The sequence below is a fragment of the Rissa tridactyla genome, chromosome 9, assembly GCF_028500815.1.
Source record: "Rissa tridactyla isolate bRisTri1 chromosome 9, bRisTri1.patW.cur.20221130, whole genome shotgun sequence".
Taxonomy (NCBI): domain Eukaryota; kingdom Metazoa; phylum Chordata; class Aves; order Charadriiformes; family Laridae; genus Rissa; species Rissa tridactyla.
Genome location: NC_071474.1, coordinates 33011501 through 33038525, shown reverse-complemented (window position 1 = coordinate 33038525; position 27025 = coordinate 33011501). Strand labels below are relative to the sequence as shown.

General features: G+C 36.4%; 1 protein-coding gene across 1 annotated transcript in view; it reads left to right on the top strand.

Annotated features, from left to right (window-relative positions):
• The first annotated feature begins 536 nt into the window (after positions 1-536).
• Positions 537-27025, top strand: part of KLHL4 (kelch like family member 4) — a 93345-nt gene continuing 66856 nt past the window's right edge. The window contains exon 1 of the mRNA XM_054215260.1: positions 537-695. The gene's annotated coding sequence lies outside the window, so the exon portion shown is untranslated. The remainder of the gene's footprint in view (positions 696-27025) is intronic.

Genomic DNA, 27025 nt, shown 5'->3' with positions numbered 1-27025 from the left:
AACTGTATCCCATTGGAATCAAACTGGAAGCATGCAATAAAAATTAAATGGAATTTTCCTTCCAACATCATCCTGTTTCAGCATTTTCCAATTTAAGTATCTCCATTGTTATTTCCAAAATTGCCACAGATTTTTTCATTCAGTATTACAGGATTAGTTAGAAGATTAAATTAAAATTGAATTAAAATTGATTTAAAGTTAAAATTAGTTAGCCCCCACAGAATAGTAAGGTAACAATTTCTGGAGTGGTTTATGAAATAAACATACTTAGAGACTGGAAAATTTCCTGCAATCCTAAGTAACACACAGTGGTACTAGGCAAGCAGGACACAATCTTGAGGCTACATGTTGTTCAGAAAGCAGAAAGTAGAGACCTCAGGAAATGACCCCTGGCAAAGGCGTTGTTCAGTGTAGATGCTGGAGGAAGTTAAACGGAAAACATTTATCAGAAATTTCCGTCCAGAGAGGAGATATGCTCTTTTAGGGCAAAATGCAAATATTACTCAGCAGACCAAGGGCAAAGGAAATAGGAAACGGGCTAGAGAGTTCTCTGAAATAATCTGTCACTGAAATGTGAGAAAACATACTCGTGTGTTGGCAATTCTTTTATTTTAAAGCCTTCCACAACTCGAGATCCTTTTGCAGCATTGTGCCATATCTGAACGTTGGCTACTTCCAATTCAAACTCCTTAAAGGTAGGATAAAAAGCTTAATTTCGTTCCTATCTTGACATATCATTTGCATGTTTATTATTTGAGCCTTTGGAATAACTCATAGGAAAACCATGAGCTTATCACGGAAACAATACATCTTGGAAACATTGTAATAGTTGACTTTGCTGCTTTTTACAGCCTGCAGAGAAACACCAATGATTGAGTCAAAATCTTTTAGGAGTCTCTATAGATAAAAGGGCAGACAGAGCACACCTCTGCGAAGGGTGTCACCTCTGCGCCTGCCAGGGTTCAGACAAGGGGTGGAGCAGCCCTTTTGGTAGCCGATGCGGAGAAGAGGAAACATACTCCTCATATGCAACACTAAACTTGTATGCGGGTAGAGAGAAAGATTATGCTTTGAACTCTGCATTTTTAACCTCAAAATACTTGACTATACAGGCACTATGTATCAAGAATGCCTTAATTACAGGTAATGAAGCTGCTTGTATGAGTGAAGACAAAATATATGCTTATTAATATTTAACTATTAATACTTTTATCATATTATTGGTCAAATGAACAGAACAGTAAATCCCTATACAGGGGAATATACTAACAACCCTTCCTTCAGCCATATCTTTTATTCTCCACTGATGAAAAAAAATACTTTCTCGAAGGTAAAAATGAATGTTAGAAATCACAGCTGCTGCAATTAGAGTTGCATTGTCTTTGGACTCTAGTATCCTTGAGTTCTTATTCAAAAAATATTACTGGAATTGTTGTAATGCTCTCAGTTTGACAGATGCTTTCCAGGCTTATCTGAAAACACAGTGGGAAACAGAGAGGCACATTATCTGGAATATTCACACTGTTTAATTCCACATACCAATAATATGAAAGTAAACTCTCTAGGTGCCTCAGCAGAAGAGATACTTCTCCAGAGGGTGATTTAGGGCAATTAAATTAGGCCCGTTATTCTGAATTGCACTCTAAAGGCTCGTAAAGCTAGGCAAAGTAAATATGTCCTACAACGTTTGGTATCAAGAGTACATAAAAAAATTGCAAGTCAGGAAGAAGCAATACACTAGGAAAATAATTAACATGATTGCAATCTCGTACTCAACTGGGTGCTGGTCTTTGTATACCTACTCTCCTGTCTCCATTGTTCACTGTTCGTATCTTTTCCCTCACACTACTTTCTGGTTTAAACTATAGTACCATGTGTTCCTCACCATTTCCTTAATTTATAACATAGATAAATAAATGACCTCATGGAGAAGGATTCAACTAGATAGTGTACTCACATGCCTAAATGCTTACAACATTTCTGAAGTAGGCTTTAATTTATTGTACATGAACAGAGGAAGCAGATCTTTATAAAGCGTCTCCTCAGTGAGGAAAAAACAGTTTAAAAGTATCTCATTCATAAAGCCTGATAGCATCAAGAATGCTAAAATGATGATGGCTGTTGCAGATAAATGTGATGGTAAAATAGTGAGAACGCAACAGAATTGAAGAGCAGGGCACAAGTACAGTAGCAATTTAAGCTGGGTTTTGTTGAAAAATAAAAGGACAAAAAAATTACACAAATTAGTTGGGAGACATGATCACATCAGAAAGCATTAAAGGTTTTCTCAGTAGCTTTGTTCTTACTTCTGTAATTCATTATGCTTCACTTGGCAATACTGGGAGGACTGTGGGGGGTTCTCTGAGTTGTATGGCCAGATCTCTGGGTATGTGTCGATTTTGCAGGGTGTGGATGCTCTGCAGTGAGCTTCGCAGCCCTGGCTCCAAGATGCACATCCTGGCGGCATCTCAAAAGCAGAACGAGAACCCTGCAGCCCTGAACCTGCCCATTCCGCACACTGGGGGACTGACTGGAATATTATAGTACTGGCTTATTTTCCAACAGTTCCTTTGAAAGGAAACCCAAGTGCGCAATAGAGGCAGAAGACAAATGCAGAAGCAGGATGCAGCAAAGCATGCCTGGAGAGCAGCATGCGGAGTGAGTGCCTCAAAAACTGCTCTAAAGCACAGACTCGGCCTGTATTGCCAACATTATTATAGCACTGCCACACCAATAAATGAAAAGGATGCTGAAGTAATCTGTATACTGCACTTTTATTTTTATTAATAGATAAGTCAAATGGCTTGGCAGGGAGGAAGGAGTTAAAAAAGGGAGAAGCTATATACATGAAGAAAATAATCCTGTTGCCTCCAAGTTTCATGACATTTATATATAATTAGACAGTTATATGTTTTTTTTAAACACTGGGTATCTTACAGCTATGTAGGTAGTGATGACAGCTAACTATTCATATGCCTATGTACAGTGAGAGACCAGATTCAGACAAATTTCTCTAAGAGAGTTCATTAAAAAAAACACCTCACCACCTTGCTGGTAGTGTCACTCAAAAGCACTAATCTTGCCTAATTCTCTTATGCCGTAGAGCTGACCCCCATTGGGGAATAAGTTTGGGAATATCAAGGGGATGAGGAAGTTTGTAATCCTCTTACTCTTCCTATAAATACTGCATGGATAACCATAAGGCTTAGGTTCTATTCATTATTTCTACTGTTATTTGTTGGTAGATATATTGTGCCACCTACTGAAAAACAGACAATATATTTATTGCTTTTTAGCCCTGCAATTAAGAAAGAGATTTATCTATTTTTGTTAAAATCTGAACAATTTCAGACTGTAACAAGAATATATTGCCTTTACCCTCACATAGAGCTTTATTGTCAAAAAAATAGCAAACAAAAAATACCCCTCAGAAAACACTCAGCATAGAGCAACCTAAAGCATCATTTTAAGTATCAATTTCTGCAAATACCGTATTATTAGACAGAATTCATATACAAGTCTTCTGTAGCATACTCTGAGGAAGGAAAACAAGAACTGAGTAACTACATGTCTCTAACTCTTGGGGAATTAACCATTTTCTGTTTGGAAACTGCGCGTTGACACAATTACCACCATGCAAAGCAAGGTTCCTTAACACACTCTCTGTTTTGGTAAGACATAATTGATTTAAACCTGTATGGAGTCAAAGGTACTCTCTGTAAATATAGAAGGTCAAAATAGGCAGTGAGGTCAGGATATGTGAAACAACTGAATCCACAGATGTCCATTTTAGAGAACGAGAAACAAGTTACACCTGGGCGCAGAAGACATGAGTAATCTCTGTATAAAATACACATACGTGATATACAGCTATTATAAAATTCCCAGTTAAACTCCTTTTACAATATGGTGCTACCCTGTACTGGTACTAAATAAACAAACTTAGAAAACACCATCCTATAGTTGTCCTACAATGATATATCTACAATATTTTAAAAAGCGTTAGGTGCTACTGAATTGTCATGGCATCCTCCTACCTCATTCTGGAGCAAACTGTGCAACACCTATTTTGCAGAGTTTAGCAGTACCTACTTTGCACAGAGTATACAAGGATAAATTAATCCTTAGGGTAACTATATCTTCAGCAGCTATATTCAAAAGATTAACTCAACTAGTCTTCAAAAAATCCAGATGAGGCAAGACTTAATTATTTGACTTTGCCATGGCTTAACCCCAGCTGGCAGCTAGAACCAAGCAGCCGCTCGCCTCAATATCCAGAAATAAAATTACTCAATCTAAAGTGTGCAACATTTGAATATTTGGATCAGAAAGGGAACAGGATTGTCTACTGCTGTTTCTCTTGAGAAAATATGAAGTCTTTACATAAAACATTGTTTACTACATGCTGGATAATTACCTTGTCAAATAATAAGACCATGTCAGTTTTGTTCCATTAGCTGAAGATACCACAAATTACATGGAAAATGTCCAAGGAATAATAATATCTAGTAACACCATCCCTTGGAGAAGTTTTTTTTTTTATTATTATTGTTTTCCCTCTCTCTCCACTGCATATTCAGTGTAGAGAATTTTTAGACAGAAAAGCCCCCAAATTTAGCCCACAGACTGAAGTATAAATACCCACAAGGGCAAATCAGCTCCATCAAAGTCTGCATGTCATATTACATTTACAACCAGATCCAAGCGTATGATGATTGGTCTAACATAATCTAGATCAGGCTCCCTGAACAAGGTCAATGGGATGGAAGAATTGGCATCCCTCTCACTTTCTCTTACCAAAGAATATATACGTGCATCTGTTACAACACCAGATAGTCTGGCCAACACTCTCGTTTTTTCCTGTATGCAAATCTCTCAAACACGCTGTAGTCTATACTACAAATAACTCTGTACTATAAATAACCTGCAAAAATATGCAGAAAAAAAAATCAGTATCTTAAGGCAGCAGTCTGCTTAGTTTTGACGAAACTCTAGGAATTCTTGAATATATGACTTATTCTCTGAACTGACCAGTGGACTAATTTTACTTTGTAACTCTGTAACTCAGTTAAGAAACGGATGGTGCTGGATCATACAAATAAAATAAGCAGATAAAGGATGATTAAAGTTTATAACATTTTTAAGGCTCTTTGTAAATAAGTGGATTCAAAAGTCACTGAGAAACGGAGAAACCCATTACCTCCAGCAATTCTGCAGGTCCTGTTTCTCAGGGCAGCCCTGGATTGTCACAGTGTATTTCAGGGGTCTTTACGATTACATGTGTAACAATTTAGAATCACAGAATATTTCAGGCTAGAAGGGTCCTCTGGAGGTCCTAGTCCACCTATCCCAACCATCCTGTCAAAGCAGGGTCAGCTATAAAATAATAGCCAAAATGGAATTTTAATAAAATAAGAGACATATGAAAATAACAGCAAAAAGGTGACTTTGCAGTAGATACTTGCATATCAGGTTTTCAATTAGCAACCTTTAGTAATCGTTTGCACACGTTTACCAAAATTAGGGACAAGAATGTTTTTTCTAAAGAGACTGAAGTCAATTTTTTTTCTATTTATTTATACTTTTATGAGCATAAAAATCGTAAAAGAGAACTAGGAGTCTATTGGTTTGCAGTCTTGCAGAGGAAAGCAATGTGCTATCACGTGGTTGAGCGGGAGCATGGAGACTTAAATCTCCTTATGACTTATCTCGGACACACATCAGCTGTCTGGTTTATCAACATTGTAGAAAATAGCTAGACAATATCACATTTTGGATGCAGGCTGAAAAGATTGATCGAAATTTCTACTAGAATAAAACGTTCTCCGTGTTCTTTGAACTCTCTTAGGTCATGTATTTGGGAGAGCAGAACAGTTCATGAATCTCAGAGGCAACCTGGTGCAACAGGATTTGGTGTGGCTTCACTGTCTGATCCGGTTAGATACAAGGCAACGTCAACCCTTCTCACTCCCCAGCAAAGTCCAAAGAGAAAAGAAACTGCAGTGCAAATAATATTTCAGCTGTTAGCTTAAGGGATGTAGCTATCTTAATTTTACAAAAGTGTTTTTTAAAAAAATCACATACTAAAAACTTGTATATTATAATCCGATACTCTCCTTCGGTTCCAATATTTTCATTTTTTCTTTCCCGTGTGCTTACTGTTCATGCTGTCAACATTTCTTTGGTTCATTTTGGTTGCATCAGTATCAGAATTACAAAATAAATGTACTGTATCAAAAAGCCTGAGACATAGAAACTCGTATAACAGCTTGTATTACACTACGTGAAAATGGAAAAGAACATGTGACACCGTTATCAACTTGCAATAGCTGATATAACACACACTAAGTCTCTAGAGATGCCAGGAGCATACTGAATACAAGCAGCAAATCATACGCTATCATTTATGAAACAGGGAGCTAGTCAGAGTCAAAGAAAACGGTTTAGAGCATGCAAGATAACTTGTCACAAGATAACTTGATAAATAATCTACAATGGCTAAGAACTTTTGTACTTGTGAGGATATCCTATTCAAGTAATTTGAAATATAATTAGATCCTATTTTAATTTCCATTGTTGTTTTGGAAGGCATAAAGTAGGAAAAAGTATCCTATAAAAAATAAGAAATTTGCCCACATTCCACTTGTGAATATTGAATTAATCCACATGTCAGTAAGTCACCAAAGTGCTTTTTCATTTTATCTACGTACCTATTCTGTGGGAGCTCGTATAGTCATATTTGAATGTTTTGTGAGGTGAAAATCATGATGATACATCTATTTATTTCCTTTTCTCTAACTATTTAGTTAAACCAGTTCCTTTTTCTAAGTATTCCACTAACCGTTTTTCATTCAGACTTTACAAAGATCCTTTCCAACCCACTGTTTCAAAACGTTGTCATTACAAATCACTCAGGGGATGACTTCCCTCAACATGCCTGGCTGTAGTACTGGAACATCTTTCAATTTGCCGTCTTTCTCTGCTTACCTGTCTGATTCTCTGTATCAGTCTTGCAGAATCTTTCCTCCTTTCAAGCTGCCCCTCAATGGGAACAAGCAGCTTCCAGCTCTACTTCTCTACTCCAGAGAAGTAGAGAAGGAGCAGAGAGCTGTGACAGAAACCTACACATTTTCTGAACACTTCATGGTTTTACAAACTCCTGACAATGGTAAACCATTTGGTATGACTGAAGTGAATGGAAATGAGAGTGAGTGGCAACGAGTATCTAACTACATGACAGTGTTAGAAAGAAGAAATAGTGTAAAGTTGAGAAGAGATAGTAAACACGTAAGAAGTAATTCTACATAACCCTAAAGAATGTCTTGAGGCTTTTTTTGAAACACCGTTTTCAGTACTTTTCCAGAAAAGTTTTTTGCTGACAGCAATATTTTCACTGTTTGGAGCACAGCATTTATTATTCATTTTTTACTCAGTTATTCTGAGTGGTTATTATTATTATTATGAGTTATTCTAATTTATTAATATTTAGTTGTTTATTCACCTTGTAAGGATTACAGTCTTTCAGTAAATGTTAAGTAAGAATTTGAATGTATCACTTAGTTTCCTAAGTACATATCCAGTACAAAACCTCTATTAGAGAAAGAAAAAGCTGCATAGTTTTAGAGAACAGCAGATCAAAGCTGCCTGTGAAAAGGAATGGTGTCTTAATAAGAGAACTGGGATTTCTTTCCAAAGGCCAGTCTTAATCCTTTCATATAAAATTCATATATGGAAGTAAACTCAGGTCATGCTTCAAATAACTTATTTCAGCAATTAAGTTATGAAGTTTAACTTGAGTATTTGTCTAAAAATACTAAGCACGTGACCATAAAAAGCATAAAAATGAGTTCCTATAGATCCTAATGCATTATGGAGTACTATTTGAGACAGTCAGAAAAAAGCGCCATGAAAATGAATGCAGTACTGCTGACAGTTTGGTAACAGATATTTTTTAATATACTGACTTTAAATAATTAATTTTTTGAACTGTGACTTTACTGCACTAGGAAAGCTGTACACAAATTGAGATCTCTAACTATGCATAGTGCAAGAGCTCATTTATTCAGCCACAAACGCTTTCAAGACTTACACATAAAGACATTATAGTAGAAGTGGAAAACAGAGGAAATAAAACTATCTGTCTCCATTTCTGTTCCTAGTAGCATGAAATCTCCTGCAAGAAGTGAGATCAAATACAAAAGATGTGCCATGATGTAACCCACTAAAGATACCAAATGCTTTAACAGCAAGTTACGAACAATTATCCTTGGCTCTTGGATACCTATTCTCATCCTAAAACTATTGGGTTTTTTAAGCCATTAAGAGCTTTTTAGCAGGATTAAGGCTATTTGTAGTATAAAATGTATTTAACTAGACCTCTAGTACTAATGCCATTCTTACAAGCAGTATTTTGGTAAATAGTGTGTGCTTATACTCTGGAAAGTAAAGTGCACAATCCTTTAACAGCCTTAAGTATTTGGCTCTATGCACCCAAAGTCAAATTAAAATGACAGTAAATGAGAAAAGATAAGAAAGTATCTGTGTTTCCTTATTCAACAAAAGACAGAAGTAGAAGGAATCTATTTAATATGAAATTTACTTCCTCATTATAATTTAGAGTTTGGAAACATCTTCATGAAGAAGGGAGATATTTAAATCCTGTATTGCTTAAATAGATACTGAAAATTATTTTGCTGGTATCTGTTACTGAATTGCTAACAGAAAATAAGGTTCCAAGAGAAATCAAACTGTTGGAGGCCTTATTTGAAATTATAAGAAATAAAAAGTCAGTCATTTAAGGAATCTATAAATTTTGCCTCCATGTAAACATCTCAGTGATGCTTCTTTTAAATATATTTTATTTGAAGCAGTATTTCCTAGATAAGAAATAATAATTACATGTCGTTCATCTGTTTGATTGATCTGCTGCTATAGTTAATTTCTCCTTCAGCATTTTAATTGACTGTCGGTACTCCTCATGCTGTGGGAAGCGTTAAGTCACAGTAGATTTATAAATGTTACAACTGTATTTTAAGAGACCAACAGCGTTGTTGTTATTATTATTATAATGTTATAATGGCAAAAGAGCTAGCTTATGTTTAAATGGATTTGTTCAGTTTAGAAAACTCATTGTTTGGAAACAACCTATTTTAATGTCTTTGTGAAACATAATGCAGACCCAGGAAATGGCAGCATGCTTACGAAACCATTACCATGTGTCCCATGGTTCCGCTCATCTCGTTTGTGCCCTGCTCTGAGAGTTCATTATCATCACACAGAATTAATGTGCTCTGTTCTGCTGAACTCACAATACAATATGCTGAACACAAAGCTCCATGAACAGCTCATGGCTGAGATAATAAATCCAGCCTTTCAGCTGTTCCAGTGTTTATGATATAAACAAAACCCAACTGTCCCCTTGTCCTTGCTTTGACAAAGTTTGTTAAGCATCAATACAACAACAACTTCTAAACCTTATCCTGCTCCTTGGAGATATTTTTCCCTAAAACATGCTCCTGCTTTTCTGTAAGCAGTCAGAGTTTCTGTACCTCCTCCAACCTGGCCTATTTTTAAAAGCCAAACAGAAGTTTCTGTCTCATGCTTCAGTAGACCTTTGTGGTTTTTAAAGTCATTGTTGCACAAGGTTACTATCTCTGGAAGGCTGTACAACAGCTTCCTGACAGCTTGTTTTGAAGAATTTTCTACTTCCTGCAACTTTTTTTCAGCACCTTGTTCGATTTATTTCTTAACTGATTACATTACTATGTAATGTAGACACTTCAAACAAAAAGTCTCATTAGAAAGACTTACTTTCCACCAAATCTTATACAGCAAACATTAATTACTGTGCTGAAGGAAAGTACAAACCTGGCAACAACTTATCTACAACTTGCTATCCATCTAGCATTATACACCTTTGAACCTAAAATGATTAATCTAAAACATTTGCGAATAGACTGCTATTTCTTTCTTGTCAGAGATACATAATTTTTTTTTAATGTAAGTGTAATAGTTTGGAGAAAAGAATGCTTTCAAAATGCAATATGTATCCATTTTACTTATATGAAGTTACTTCTAGAAACTAAGAAAAGCTTTTGTATTTGTTCCAAAGGCATTTAGATTATTTAAACAAACATTAACAGCAAGACTATAATTTTTATGTGTTTTTAAAAAGAATCCAAGTTGATCTCACAGTGTTTCTTAGAGAATCACATAATCATCAAGAGACTGCATTTATAAACAAGGGTACAGTTATTAAGATGAAGCATCTGCAGGTTATTCTATTGAAACTCACAATACAGCTAAAGTCTGGGGTTTTTTAAGTATCACTGGAATGAAACCAAGAGTAAGGTTTGCCTCCTTGTTGCAAATACTAAAAAATAGGTACAGAGATGTACTTTTTTTCATTTTATCTCTGTTTTATCCACCTGAAAACGGAATGTCCACCTCTGCTCTTTTTCTTTGGAACATACTAGGCTAGGGACACACTTTCTCCTTAAGCACTAATGACTTTATAAAATATTTCAGTACTACAAACACTGCAGAATGACCTTCATGAGAACCAACTGAAAACCCAGGACCGTTCAGTCATTACAAGCCCTAGAGGACTTTTGTCCTCTATTTCAGTCAGCTTCAACTTCAGAGAACATCCAGCTCCCATGCCAGGAGGTGGACAGTGCTGCAAAAGGAGCACTGGGAACCTCTCGTTAAGAGATCCTTAAAAAGAAAGGCCTTCATTGAGAGATAAAGACTCAAACAAAGATGGTTTCAGGAGTTTTAGGATTATTTGTGCTGTTAGTGCTATTATCAGAATGAGCAATGCTTCCTCCTGGTTTTCTTTGCACTCTCAGGATTGAAGGAATGGTAATAAGGGCAAAATTATTTTATTCAGTGAGGAATATCCCAAAAGTAATCCCAGAAAATAACATATTCAAGGACAGAAAATCTGACTTTTTCAGCTGATGTCTAACTTAAATAAAGCCATTTAAGAATACTCTGGCCTGGGAATAGACATGACAGTGGACATATCAAAAGCTCCGCTCACCATTAGGAATTTGATGGGCTAAATGAATGACAGACCACAAGCCCGCTAGATGAATGCCTACAGAAAGCCCCAGTCATTGAATCAAAGCTGTTTCTCAGAGAGAAGAACTGTTCACTGATCTGTGTTTTTGGCACCTGTCCATCTTGGTATGGAAAAATAAAAGATATTGGTGTATGCTGAATAGGAAAGGGCATGACCAGCAAGACTGAATGAGTCCTGTGAGTACAAGACTGCTAAAAGCCTGAAAGCAAGAATGAGAATTGGTTATGACTGGAAACTTCAAGTATTTCTTGAATTAGGTCCATATGAAAATACGAGTCTCGCAAGCTATGAGCTACAAACCTACTTCCCTTCTGAAGGATCTGGTAATGACGATAGTGAGTAGGATTATCATCCTGAAATCAGTTGAAATTGGATTTCTTTACACCACAGAACACATTACTGGTTCGCAGCAGCAAAAGTTATTTCTAAACCCCTTCTCTAATTTACATAAAGCAATTAATATTCTGAAAGAATGTTGTCTGGTATATTGGTGGAAGTATAATTAACAAAATCAACACAGCATTTACATTAGTATTTGTTTTGATAAACAACAAATTGTGCTGAAGACAATGTTTTTGGAATAAATTAGTATTTGTTTTTTTGTGGATGGCATGAGTTGGCCTAAAAGCTTGATTATCATTCAGGATTTTAATTACAGCCATAGCAACGAATGCTTGCAAATTCCAACAATAGCTGTTGAGTTTTTTAGTCTTAATCATTCTTCTCTCACTGTAGGGAATACATTTTAATAAGTATTTATTGTTTAAACAGCAGTTTACCCTATAGTGCAGGAAATCCCCCAGGAAGATCAATAAAATTTTAACCCTAAGGGACTTAACGAAGGCTGATAAACTACAGATGATGCTCTGAACCAAAACCAGGTTAGTGTGAAAAAATAAATTTAACTTAGAAGACCCTCACAGTAAAAATACTGCCTCTAAAATTCTGTCTTGCTTTAAGCTCTATGGAGGATTAATGGCTTTCTACTATTGAAAAGCAACAAAAGCCTCTCTCATCATCTTAGGCAAACCCACAGAATATTTCACAGTCATGTACTGGTTTCATGTCCTTCAAATATCTTTCTTTTGTTGGCATCCATAATGATAATAATTTTCAATACTGTTCATTCTGTATTAAAAACTGCTAAAGTTTCATATTCTCCACTAAAAGTACATTAATAATGAATTTTCTACCAGTTGATACATTTTAACAGTGCTTACAGCATTAGTCTTTGGACTCAGCTGAAAGTAATACAAAATAACAGGAATTCTTGCATTAATACTCCAAGCTATTTCGTTTGCCATCCTTCTACTTCATTTGGTTCTGTTGGCTTGAATAGTGTCAATGTAACTAGAAAACGAATTATAAAGAATAATTCTGAAGTCAAGGAAGGAAGGATTTAAAACATAAAGAAAACCCTGATATTGTCTTTGCACTTTTTTTTTTTAAAACGTACATATGACACATTTGTTGCTTTAGTATGTATTATACATTTTGTGCATAGATCTTTATGCTTGACCCTTTTTTTTTTTCACCAGAGTATGCATTTATGAAATGTACATGACTTACAGCCAGGGATCTCAGAAGAGCTACAAATTCAATTTTTTTATACAAGAATTCAACGTGGTGGGTTTTTTTGGGGTTGTTAAACCAGTAGCTCTGCACAGTGAAATCTGCCTTGAGTTTCTCTTTTCACTCCATACATTTCAGTCTGAAATTAGACAGAAATGTAAGACTTTCCCATTTACTTCTGTTCTTACACTATTTTTGTCTTATACTGGCGTGCTTTAGAATTCTTGTCTTATTCAAGACTATCTTCAAACTAGTGAGAAACTCCATAGCAGGATCTGACACTGTGAGAACACGAGGATGGTCACTGAGGGTGAAACCAAAGGTTTCCTCTCCCAGTGACCAAAAGCAGGTATCAGGGAGGCATGCAACAGCAGAGCAAGCATACAGCTGAACGTCCCCAGAGCTAGACATGGTTTCTTGTATTTAGTAATCCTAATGATTACTTTCCCGATCTTTCTTAAAGCCTGTGTTAACTTTTAGCATCCCTGGCACTCTTTGGTCGGAATACTACAGTCTAATTCCTTCTCATATGAAAACCCCACTTCCCTAGTTCTGAATCAGAGCAGCACATAGTATTCCAGAAACAAGTGAATCAGGGCCTTCATTGTCAGGCCCTGACTTTGCTATCCTGCTACTCAGCATCATCAGGAAATGTTAACAATTTATAATTCAAATCCTTTTCCCAATTGTTATAAATATGCTGGACAGCAAAGGTCCAAGCACAAAGCCTCATGTAACTCTACTAATAATTTCCTCCAAGGTTAAAAATGACCTTTTACTCTACCTCTTGTTTCCCACTTTAGCCAATTATTTGTCCATTTATGTTCCTTCCTTCTTATGCCATTACTGTATAGTTTCCTTAAAACATTTATCTTTGTCAAAAGCTTTTTAGGAACCTATGCATACTACATAAACACAACCAGGCTTTCTGAACCCATCAAAAAACTCATATGTATTTTAGGTCATAATTTCCTTGCTTCCCAAATACAGTAAATTATCCATGTGTGTACTAATTCTGTTTTTAGAAGTAATACATCTGACAAAAACCTGAAATACATAGGCTTGTATGTCCCTGAATCTAGAATGTCTCAATAAGGCATGAAAAAAATAAAGAAGTCTAACCATGCAATAAGGAGTGGAGAGAATGACAGAAAAGTAGCAAAGTATGCGACTGTAAGCGGGATGTAAGTAAGCAGGATGCCTGTAGTCTAGTTATAGACTGACATAGTTCTCTATAAGACTTTTTCTGTTATTACATGCAAGAGGATATGCAGACCAGGAAATATGCAGATGTGACACTTGGAAACAGACAGCAGGAGCCGTAAACACATGGATTCAATAATTATTGGTGCTTGTGTTCATACGTAATGTAAGGATGAAATGAATAATTGATCAGAAACTGAGATGCATAAAAGACAGTGGCAGATAAGAAAACATGTGAAATTAAGAGCTGTAGGTTGGTTTTTCTAGCTTCTAGATGAAAAGTAAGATTTTCAGTGCTGTTCATCAGTCACAGTATAATTCTTGCTACCTCTGATGCAACATCAGATAAATGTATTTCCATAGTAAATCCAACCTTGAATCAGGTTTGGCTGTTTTTTAAAGCCTACCTAGGCCTTTCCTTGAAAAATATTCTGAAAATAACCCGCCATCTTTAAGTACATGTTTTAATGATGCTTAATACTGGCAACTAGATACTTTTCAGGACTACAAAAAGAAAAAAAGAGTTATTTTCAGGGCTATAATGCCACATATGGGACAAAAGGATCTATTAATTCACTACCAAGTGATTTTGAGAGTGTCTTAGAATAGCCAAATAGACAAATCCAACTAGAAGTGTTTTTGTTTTGGGCTCTTTTAGAAAGCTCTGTTGCCCTCCACGCTCTAGCTACAGGGTGAATATTCATTACTTCTTTTCCGACTTTGTCCCTTACTCTCTACTGACGTATCTATAAGCAGTCAACAGAAAGATTATTTTTTTTCTCTCTTAGGTATCTTTCCTAAGTACCAATTAATGTCACTTTCTATTTAGACATTAATTTTGAAGAAATCAATACCATTTACATTTTTACTCCAAATGATATTATTGTATTTAAAAATGTCAAAACTTCTACAAGGAATCAGTGCTCTATAATTAGATCATCTCTAAAGTGTCAGTACTCATCACTGCTTCAGCAAATATCGACCGGTACAACTACCACAGTTTAAGTGCTAATGTTTTTGCTAGTATTTGATTACCAAAAAAGTTTCCTTTGGTCACAGGAACTACTAACCTAGAAACACATTTATAAATCATCTCATGTTAATAATCTCTGGCTTGGAGGCGTTTGAGAACACTTGCTCAAATCAAATATGTAGTAAGAACCCAGGACAACAGTATTCTCCATTTGTCCTTTGACTTTCATGTTAACATGGTTAGGTTCTAATAGCTGAATTTTAAAGAAAAAAACCTGCTGGTCAGAGCTGCTAGCTTTATTAAGTTAAAATCATTCCTAATGAAATATAAGACGTGCTTCTCCTGGTTACAGCCAGTATTTAATTTTTGTACATTTTAGCCAGTTCTCACTCTATCATCAATGCAAATGAAATACAGCTTACATATGTAATTGAATTAACATGAAATTCTCATCAAATAAAAAATTACTTTCAGTCAGACTTCAGAAGAGAGCCCTTGGTAGAAATGCAAAGACAGCATGTCAAATACTTGCTCTGAAGTACACGAGGTTCTTGCTCAAAGTGCCATTTTCTCACCTATCTGAAACTCAGGATTCTCTATCACACAGAAAAATGTCTCATGTGTATCTACGCAAATCCTACTATAACACTACAAACCCCATTTATAGTCTTTTCATTTTAATTTAAGACATGGTCCTGAAGAAAAAAAACCCTTCCTTTTATCACGCCGGTTTTGCTAAGACTGTGATGTTTCTTTCACCATTTATTATTGAAATTGAAATCGAATAGCCTACAGATGCATCATAATGAACAGTAGCTATAACCAATCTATCTGCAGGCTGTCCAACAAGGTGACACTGAAAGACTTTAATTTTAAGATATATAAAATTTTCTTTCTTACTGAGCTCTAAGGAATGAAACAGTTCATGTTTTGACAGCTTATTTAACAGGCTCTGCTAACTTCACAGGCAGTTTTATCTTTGGTTGTAAAGCAATCTAACTGGAGTCAACCAGTTCCACAAGGAAGAAAATGACTGAAAAAATTATATAAGAAATAGCAAAAACGCATACACTATAAAAAGAAAGAAAAGAAAGCTATTTTATTAAAAAAAGAAATAATTTCAAGTTTATGCTTTGCTTTTCCTTCTGCAACAGCTCTAACAGTCAATGCAATTTGTCGAACACTTGTTATTCTAAGGCACATACCATGACTGTGTCACAATTTTCCTGTCTAATTAAATAGAAACAGCTTTCTGAGTCATACCCAAAGAGGTATTGCAGTCTTGCTAATACACTCTCACATGCTCACGTGTTGGAAAGGCTTTCACTCTAAAACAGCCTTTTATCTATTCTCACGTGGCTAAATCTCTCACATCTCTCTCTGCCTTTCTTTTTTGAGAATTCCCCTTTAACCCTTAGTTCAATATTTCATATACCCTTGAAGAGCAACCTTCAACACTTTCTTTCATGGAAAGTTTTGGATTCTATATACAACTTAAACAGGAGACTTCAGATTTTGAAGGGGGGAAACAAAAAAGGACTTGACCAGAAAAACTAGTCTATAGCTAAATTAATCCAAAAAGTCTGTTTCCATTGTGCAAGAGGGAGTATTAAAGAAAATGTTTGTTAAAAGAAGGGGATAAACATGCAGCTATCTCCATCAGATAAACAGTATAGGAAAGAATATCAGTAAGAAGTAGTATACTAAGCCACAAAATATTAGACTTAAATGTTCAGCCCTGTAATTGCTCTTCATGATTAAAAAGCTTTGCTCAAAACTCTTAAAATCTATTCAATTAGCCTGTGTATTTTGATTTTCTCTCTAGTAATATTTCATAATTTACAAGAATTTTCCCTGAATGTTTCATGCAAATATAACAATAGGTTGTATTAACAAAGGTATTCCTATACATGTGTTCTTGAAGTTGTGATGCTTTTATTCTATACACACTACAGGGATTACTTCAAAAATATCACCAGAAAGGAAGGGGAGGAGGGGAAAGGGGGAGAGAAAAGTATAGCTATCAAAATACACTAAAAAGAAAGTTTAATTTTATTACTGGAGAGAGTTGGTTTTGGTTTTTTTATGCAGTGATTTTTTAGGAAGAACAAGGAAAAATTATGTGTAGTCCATTTACTGGTTTACAACTGAAGTTCCTTACAAATTTTGAATACTGCTTTGTAAAGGATGTTTTAATCTGTCCTCCATGAAGGAAGAATCTGGTACTCAGAACACACCAAACATAAAATCTATGTTTGTAGATACAGGGCCCAGAAACATTCTCATTAAAAAAGACCAGAATAGGAAAAAGCAGTATTTGTGCCTGCTATTCATACAAAACTAAGTGGTTAAAGTATGCCGCAAGTGTGATGACCTATTCTATGCTGTTCTTAGCCTGATGCAAAGCCATCTTCCTAGGAAAGGGCTGTATAATATCATCAGATGTTACCATCATCAGATTACAAACTGCTCTGGGGTAAACGTCACTAGTCTTCCTCTACCTAGGTCAACGCACAATCAAGTGCATTAAATGGACAAAGAAAGAAGCAAGGCTTAAAACAGTCATGGTGCTTATCTTGGAGAGGAGATGGACCTTGTCTGCATTTGCCTTATGATTATTTAATAAAATACACATTCTTGGAAAGTGGGTAGGAACCTACATAGCACTTCCAAGACAAGTGTCCTATCCACCAAATCAGAAAATTACACTTTTCAGTCACACTCTTTCTCTGGCCCAGCATTGATTATTTTCTGTATTGGAACTGTTTCAATTGGAAGGTGTCTGAGACCAAATATAATCATGGGGATGCAGTACTTTTGTGGGAGAGGAGAAATTAAGAATTCCAACTGATTACCAACTCAAAGCTGTGACTAATTACTTACAGTCTTATACGGTGTATCCAAGAAAACAGTCTAACCAGCTCAAGGAAAGAGTTTATCTGGAAAAGGTCCAGCAGCACACCTCTTGTCATTGGCTTCTCCACCACCTGTGTCAAAAAGTTATCATCAGTGCTCTGCAGAAACCTCCTGGACTGTGTGTGCCTGGCTGTGTTGCCTTTCCAGCAAATATCAGGGTGGTTGAAGTTCCCCGTGAGAACCAGGGCCTGTGATCATGAGGCTACTTTCAGCTGTCTGCAGAAGGCCTCATAGACTACTTCTTCCTGATCAGGTGGCCTGTAGTAAACACCCACAACAGTGTCACCCATATTAGCCTGCCTCTTAATTCTTACCCATAAGCTCTCAACGTGTTCTTCATCCACCCATAGGCAGAGCTCGATACATTCCAGCTGTTCGTTCGCATAGAAGGCAAATCCACCACCTCTCCCCACTGGCCTGGCCTTCCTAAAAAGTACATAGCCATCCATGACAGCGTTCCAGTGGTGCTATCCTACCACGTCTCTGTAATTGCAATGAGATCATGGCCCTGTGACTGCACACGGATCTCTAGTTCTTCCTGCTTATTCTTCATGCTGCATGCATTGGTGTACAGGCATTTCAGAGAGGTAATCCAGCATGCAGGTTTCCTTGGAGTGATGCAAGAGGATCCACCATAGCCATACACACCCTTGAGGTGGCTGGCCTTCTGGTTCTCATCTTGGGAGGCAGCTAAGGAACATTTGTCACTGCTCTGGTTGGCCTGGCTTATTGGATGCGATGGCATGAGCAGTGCCACTTTGGACCCTGTGCCGCCGAGTCCTTCAGTGTAAAGCCTGCCTCACCAAGTTGGCCAGATTCCAAAGCTTAATTTCAACGTGCATCTTTTGTGCAATTTCCACTTAAAAAGCTCATTGAACAGAGTAAGACTTACTCATTAGGTACCTTCAGATATGAGAAACTTGGGAAATAACTTAAACTATTACCAAAAGCTACAATGAAATAATATAGGATATTTCATATTACTAAGCATCAGTGTTCAAATCCCTCCGCAGCCATTGTCATACACTATGCAAGGGTTATAATGAACATGTACACAAGTGTTGATTAGAAATTTCTTGGAATTTTAAGAACAGGAAGTGTTTAGTGTGCTCTGACAAACACTCTGCTAAGCCACGTGTCCTTTTCTTAGCATTACTTACTGACAATATTTATTCAAATGCAACTACAGGAGGATCCCTGATATGGATCAAATTTGGACCACCCTGCTAAAGACTAAAGTTCAGATATAACTTAAACTGTTAAATATTAGGCTGTATATGTGGCCAATACACCTTAAAATCATTTTATATAGAGTTCCAAAAGATCCATGCCAATCTGTTGGGAAATACCTTTGCCGGTCCCAGAGTTCTGTTTACCATGAAAAGTTAACTTCTAGGAAGCAAGATCCACATGACTAAATGTCATTTACAACAAACTGAGCTCAGTAACTTCACTGTCACCATAGAGAAAGACAGCTAACTAAACAATATGCTGGACACACCACTAATAGCTCCATGCTAACTCAAATAGGGACTTACGCCTATTTACCAAAGTTAAATACAAACGTTCTTCCAACTCAGATTTTCAAACTACGTAAGCATGACTTGACCAATGTCTTGCCAATACTGGGAATACATCGGCACTTTACACATATTCATATAACCTGTCCATTTTAACACTTGCCTTGGTATCATCTGATTTCTTTACTATGCAAGGGAAAGAAACTCCTTTGGAGTAGTCCCATGAGTATCAATTATTCACTTTACTAATTTCAGTAAAGATAGAAGTCAGATATCTACCAGATCCAAAGTCTTGTCTACAATTAATTATGCCTGTGGAAGAGATGTTAAATGCTGCACTACTGGCTAAAAGTTCTCAGCAGCCTATATCCGAACATGCTCACTGTGCCCACTCTTAATTGTATACCAACCACTTCAGATACTACTAAAAAAAGCTTTTATTTCCTAGGCTTTTTTATTTATAGGTTTTTTTTAAAAAACAAAGACCAAAACTAACGAAAGAGACTATAAATCCAAATAGTCACTTCGTATATTTGTGTCTCTTGCTCACTAAAGTGCAGACTTTAAACTGTGGAGATGGGAAGCAACTCAGGAAGCACTAAGCTGCAGTATCTGTCAACTATTCGCAGCACAAACTAGTCACTCTGTTCCAACCCTCTATGTCATGGTAGTATACCTAGGAAAATTGGTGTCTGCCAACGCTTGCATACATTCCAGAAAAGAAGCCCTAAAAAAGAAAAAAAAAAAGAATTTTTGAGGATTTCAATTCTAATCACAAAAATTTCTAGATCAAGCCCACACTTGAGTGTAAAAATATTTAAAAAGAAAGCAACAAACACAAAGAAGAATAATATACATTTCCATTAAATTTCAAAGCGTTGTGTGCCATAAGTTTTAGCACGTTCTCTGCTTTTAAACACATTTTTTCATACAGAGAAGCACCGCTTTGAGACATGTTATTTAGAGAAATCTAAATTAACAGATCAATGGACTTTCATTAATGTCTAACATATTAACATAGAATCACTGGTCCAACCAAAACCAGTGGACTTCTTAAAGCAACATGGAGAGAAAAAAAGAACAAATTTCATTATTTGTGATTTTAAACAATGGCTGCATGTGTCTGAAAAACTTTAAAATACTGCTGTATTTTCTTCCTCTGCTTAAATACTGTATATATTCCTCCACAGACACACTTAATTGACTGGAACAATTCTACTTGGCTTCAGTGATTTTATAATTTGTCATAACCACCTCACTAGCTGTTGAGGAGACAGACTTCTTCCTCATGCTGCCAAAACAATCCTATGAAATATGGTTTGGTTTAATTAAAGTATAAGTAATGCCTTGAATTTTAATTGCTTCTGCTATGATCTGGAGATGAAAATATTCTTCTGCCAGAATAATACGTTTAATATGAAATGGACACACTTAGTATTAATACCCATTCCTTATCAACTTCAGTAATGAGTTCCTTTGATTGAACAGGCAGCATTTGGACTCCTCCCCGCCCCTGCAAACCTACAGCTTTTCTTCCTGTCAGAATATAAATGTAGTTGCTGAAAATGTTACTTATTCATTTCACATGGCTTGCAAAAATAAAACTGAAATCTGTTTTTTGAATGCTAAAGGCTATCGATTAGATTTTCTGTTTTATCTAGTGATGTGACTTGGAAGAAATATTTCATGGTTAACAGGCAAGGAATGTTGAGTGACATGTTGACATCAAAATACTTTTGCTAAATGTGCATGTTTTAAATTTTAATTCTGTTATGAAGGGTTGTGAGAAGGGAAAATTCCCTACCGAATTAAATACAGAGCACTTTAGAGTAGTGATCCCATGTCAGGTTACTTGGAAAATACGGTGGAAATATTTATTACACAAATTGCTAAGTGTACCCATAATTTGGCTGTAAGACATCGTCATTGTCAAATATGACATGGTTAACATATGGTTTACTACCGCTGACCAGAATTTAACAGCTGACAAAATACTGGAGCCAGGGGAAAAAAACAAAAAACCAGTTCATTCAGTGTTTACCAGTTTACCATTAGGGATTTTTTTTTTTTTCCTTTTTGAGCTTATTATGTATTGTTCACTTAGGAAGAAAAAACCCCATACCTTTCAAACACATGAACCGAAGCAATTTTAATAGCAAGTCACAGAAATGGAAGATTCTAAAAATAAAATAATAATAATAAAAAAATCTAACATCTTTCAAAGGCACCACCAGTTTTCTGTTGTTGCGGAAAAACTTCCAGTTTGCTTTTGAAGAGTCATGGGGTTTGAGAGATGCTCAAACCTTTAACATTATAGCAACATGAGAGAGTGTCTTAGCTGGAGTAGTTAATTCAGCTTTGTATTGGCTAAATTTCATGGCTCAAAATTCATTTTGTGAATGGGAAAATACGGTATTTCTACCACTTAAAATGAGTACAGAGTATATAAAGTATTTATAACACACAGCCTCCTCTGCACTAAATCAATGATCTGAAAAAAGGCGTGCTATTGTTGCCACCACTTCCCTTTCTTTCTTCTAATGCTTTTGTTTCCATTTATGTCTCCTTGGGATTCCTTCACTTACTTCCAGAGGAGAAGGCTTCACAATCAGAGCTCAAATGAATTCAAAGTGATTATAAACATTAATTTCCCCCAGGTTCAGAATGAAATACCACTATATGCAAAAAAATTTAACACATTCAGAAAAACAGAACTACAAACATATGCAGTAACATATGCCTTAAAATGAACAGTATAGTTATTTTAAATATTGAAATGTTTTTAATTTTTGAAGACAGGAAAACATCTTAACTAGTAGCAGCATCACTAAAAATCTGGCAAACTAAGTTATCAAATGATAAATATTAACATTTATTACAAATACAACAAATATAGACCTAACATAGCCCAGCAGTATTCTACATTAAACCCAGATTACCTCCTGTCTTCAGTAGGAGCTTTCCTTATAGGTACTGAATAAATGTGAGAATTGCAAAAATGCCTGAAATATCTAGGGCATTTAGTTTAAAACATTAATTTATTCACACGACGAAATGCAACTATTACCCCCAGACACGTTCCATCTGCCTTAGTGTGCAAGAGGAAAGTTTTTCTCAGCCTTGCTCTCCTCCAAAAGCTTCTATTGCACCTGAAAATCTTCACTGTGTCAGAGCTGGCTCAGCACCTCAGCAGTGAAACAGCAAAATTCAGTTTTGTTGCTCCAAAGATGAGGAGCAAGGACCTGTATAGTGAGGGATGGGAACAGGGCTAAGTTTGAAGCAAAACTTGAGACTCAGATAGTCTCAGTGCAAAATAAGAAGTAATTACTGCCTTTCAGTAAGCTTCCCCAGCTCTTGGAGTCACCAACATAACTGCATGCAGAGATAGCGGCTGTAGCAATCCTGGCATAAAGCTCTCACAGGCCATCTCTCGGCATGGTTATTTTGCTGTCCCAAGCAACCGCAGCCTCTGTGCAGCTGATGACTTTTCCTGTGCCTAAAACTGTCTGTGTCCACAGAACACCAGAACTCAGCACTGCTTTCATGGTAACATGGAAATGGGGAGTGACTGCATGGAGGACACCATCTAACACAGGAGATGACATTTGAAAGTTGTTTTGCTCATCCCCAATGCAGAGAGAAAGGTCTTTGCTCTTTGTTCATTATTGAGATGTCCTTTACTTTCAAGCTGCACAGCTATGAATCTCCCAGACAAAACAGCACATAGTGAGCACTGGGTATAGGTGGAGAGCTATTGAGACTGCTATAAGTAGTGAATTTTAAAGGATAAAATACTTGATGTGTTTTATATTATACTTTACCATACATGCATTCAATTTATTATGAAAGCTGATGAATTTGGCAGGCTTGCATTGGCTCCCATGGGACAGTAAGTCCATTTATTTTTCCATGTATTATTCTATATGATAATCCTTACTAATACAAAAACCTCTCTGTTAAGAGAGGCTAAGAGAAGACAAGCTTACTAACGACTGTCACTCTCCCTTAGATCCCCGGCTGCCCAATGGAGCAATGAAGATCCACACATCCAGTTTCCTAACAAGCACAAAAAACATTTACAATAGGGTAGCTTGTAGTTGGTGGGTGGGCCACTTCAGCTATGTAGTAAACAGCCAATTTCTAAAATTTTTTAAAAAAGGGAAAAAAATGAAAGAAAGGCTGATCTAAGCAACATGATTTATAACATGCCAGCCCTTGGCTTCTATTTTGGCTACTTTATTTAGTGTAAGAAGCCTTACTGGGTCAGACGGCGATTCCCTTGATATTAGGTAAGCAGCTCTGAATCGGCTGTTATTGAGCCCCTCATTTCCAGCATAAAATTTGCAGCATAGTAACAGTGCTCCTCGGACCGCTGGGACCCCACAGTGGCTTGCCAAATCCAGAGCAGCTTTCAGGCTACTTTAGCTTTTAGCAGGCTCAAAATCCTGCAGTGACAAAGGTGACTTAACTCCTCTGCTTAGCACTGTTTCAGTAGAGCTAAGGTATAGCACTATACTGTAGAGGTATATAAAATTTTATTTTCATAATATGTTCCAGAGCACAATTTCAGAAAAAAAAAACCAAAACAACAAAAAACTGTTTTTCAGATTTTGTGTTTCCTGCAGAATGAAAGGTATGAAACTAAGACTACATTAAACACATCTGCTCTTCAATAACTCAGAGAAAATATTCCACTTTTGATGAGTGCTCATCACTAAGGTTCTTAGCTTCCAAGTAGCAGAAGTAAATTAAGAATGAACTTCAGGTGTAATTCACATTTCATTTGTTTAAAGGTGTGAAATTTGTTTAAAAGTCTTTAAAAGTTTGAAATCCAATAAAATTTCCTATCCTTCCTACTACTGCAGTACCTTCACATCAAAAGTCAATGTTTAGCTTCAATTTCTCATAAACAGCACCCGTAATCAAACAGAAATTCTGCCACTAATCCACAGGTTTGGTATCTCTTCTGCCTCAATCTCAAATATGTAACATAGCACTCTCTCAGCCTTAAGCAGTAATCTTCTACTAGGTTTGAAAGAGAAATTCTCAAAATTACTCCTCCACACACAGATCACCCACAAAGTTACTTTAAAATACTGAAATATAGATATATAAAAGTATATATGTTATGTAATATTTATAATATGTTAAAGTATACACAAGTTATATAATATACATTATACATATTTAAATCTTTCAGCTGGTAAGATGTAGAGCAATGAAGTCAAACAATTAAAAAAAAGGTAGAATCTTTAATTACAGATGAACCATGTCACAGATGCTTAATGTCATGAGAGGTGTGGTATTTTATTAAATGGTGCCAATATTAGCTAGATCATGAGATAAATAACAAAAGAGTTTGTGTAAATAAGAATAGAACCTTGTTCATTTCATACCACTGAGTGGGAAAAAAACTGCCCATCCAAGCTAAAAAAAAAAATTGTTTTTTCTTGCTGACAGCAAGAAAATGTTATTGGAAGCTTTGATGCTTGTGGCAAATTGTATCAGTCATCATTAATTTGAATGAAACTGTCAGTTTTGCATTATTTGACATGCATTTCTAGTTGAGGCTTATTTTCTGTGCACATTTTGACAAGTGTATCACAGTACAAGTATTTCAAAACAAAGAAACAGTTTAGGAAGCAATCATAGAGAGATGCAGAGCAGTAAGGTATTTGGGCTAACAACTGCTTCGCACAGAATTCTGTAAAGTGGAATGCCAAAATAAATATAAATATTTCCAGAGCAATAACAAACACAAATACAGAAAACAGTCCTTGAGATTTGGAAATCTGAGGGTATAAGCACAAGTCATGTAGTTCATTCTATATCTTACAGATTTTTTTGGTGATCAGCACTGTGCTTATTTGTGAAAAAGTACAAGAAGGCACAGATGATACTGAGGACTGTAGATGTTAAAAATTGTCTGGACTGACAATACTTCAGCGAAACCAGCTGGCCAGATTTTATAAACATAACTGAGAAGCAGTCGTAAAGGGGTGGCCAACATGCAACCCTTAAGGCGCATGTGCGTCTCACAGTGCATCTTCCATCCCAGTGTGGCACCATGAGAGATGGGCACAGCCCTGAGGCTGGTCTGCTGGGCAATCTGTGTCTCCTGCTGTGAGAAGAGATTCGAGGCCAGTATCGCTGCGCTATCCTGGAGTCTGTGCTAGTTTTAGACTACAGTGGGACCACTTCTGCTGTTATTTCTCAATGCTGAACAAATTATCCCTTCCATTTGAGTAATAAGATAGTGTTTGTCCTAGCCATAGGAAGATTTGGGAAGGCAGGCCATAGATTACCCTGTTTTCTCTGAAGCCAACCTAAAGACCTCCTTTTACTCTGAACTGAAGACCTGCAGTACCTGGTCTGAGGACAACTGTATTGTAATTGGATTCCAGACTTGACTGCACTTTTTTAAGGACAGCACTTCCCCAGACTCAAGCAGATCACTACTCGCAATGCAGCAGAAATGAAGATGACAGCATCCTAAATTTGGAGGCTATTCTAGAACAAAATGCGTAATCATGCTTCTAACTTAAAATGTCTGTGAACTGCCTCCAGTCACTATAAAACACCCAATAGTTTAATCAAGATGATGAAAACTCACTATCAAGATAGAGTGCATTCGTTCACCTTTACAAACGAAAAACTTTTTTTTAACCTTCCCCCCCCCCCGCCCCCCCCTCCCCCCAGATAGATGTTCATATTCTCAAGTCACGGTCTATTTTTGGAAGGGCCTGCTGAACTGTTTCAGGACAGAACATATAATACCCGCTAAGGTTGCCTTCAGCATTCAATGGTGGATGAACTGGCAGGAGGTTCAGTAATACGGTGTTAGATAATGGGTTGCCATGGCAACATTTCTGCCTCTGCCAAATTTTGGAGCTTGTTTAAAAGCTGATCTCAAACCAAGGTCTTTTCCAAAAAATCTCTAAGCTCTTATTAAAAGAACTGAACACACAACCATATTCCTCTCAAAAACATCCATCCCACGTAAAAGGCGGCAGTCCTTTCTTGGTCATTTACTTTCAATGCTATTACTCTAGCTCTTCTCACCACAGTATTGCCTTCTCTTATACTAAAATGCTATATTTCCACTATGAATTTGCCTGACTTAAAATCAAGCATGCAATATTTATATACTTACATTCAAGCATGTAGAAGATACGAATGCCATTTCTTAGTCAAGTAGCAGAGTAGAAGGCAGTTCTTTTACCGTGGCTTGTGAAGGCACCTTTATTTATTGCTCTGCACGGTCACCTGTAAACCTTAGCACAACCCAAAACAGTTTCCATATAACTAATTTTTCAGTTTCCTGGAAGCTCTGAAAAAGCAATAGAAATGGTTGCCTTAATTTTATGGAATTTAGGGGAGCATGAAAAAACTCTAGACCTACCAAATTGTTTTCATTCATACAGAAGGTAAGGCAGTAATGAGTTAAATTTATAACAGGGCTTGAATGTCAGTCACAAACTGCAGCGATGGCACAATTCTAGAATTATATTCCAACTGTTAAAACATTTGAATTTGGGGTTCCATCTCCCAGCTCTAAATTCTTGAACAGATAATATATACTTAAACTGCATTGTAGTGGAAAAAAAACTAAACCAAACAAAAATCTGCAACAACTCAAAAACCCTATACAGAGAAAGAATGATAGGAGATACAGCACATAAGGTTTTTCTTTTTTTCTTAAGCATGTCAATCTCTTTCTACTTGGTCTTCAAAAAGGACCCACACTTGGAATCA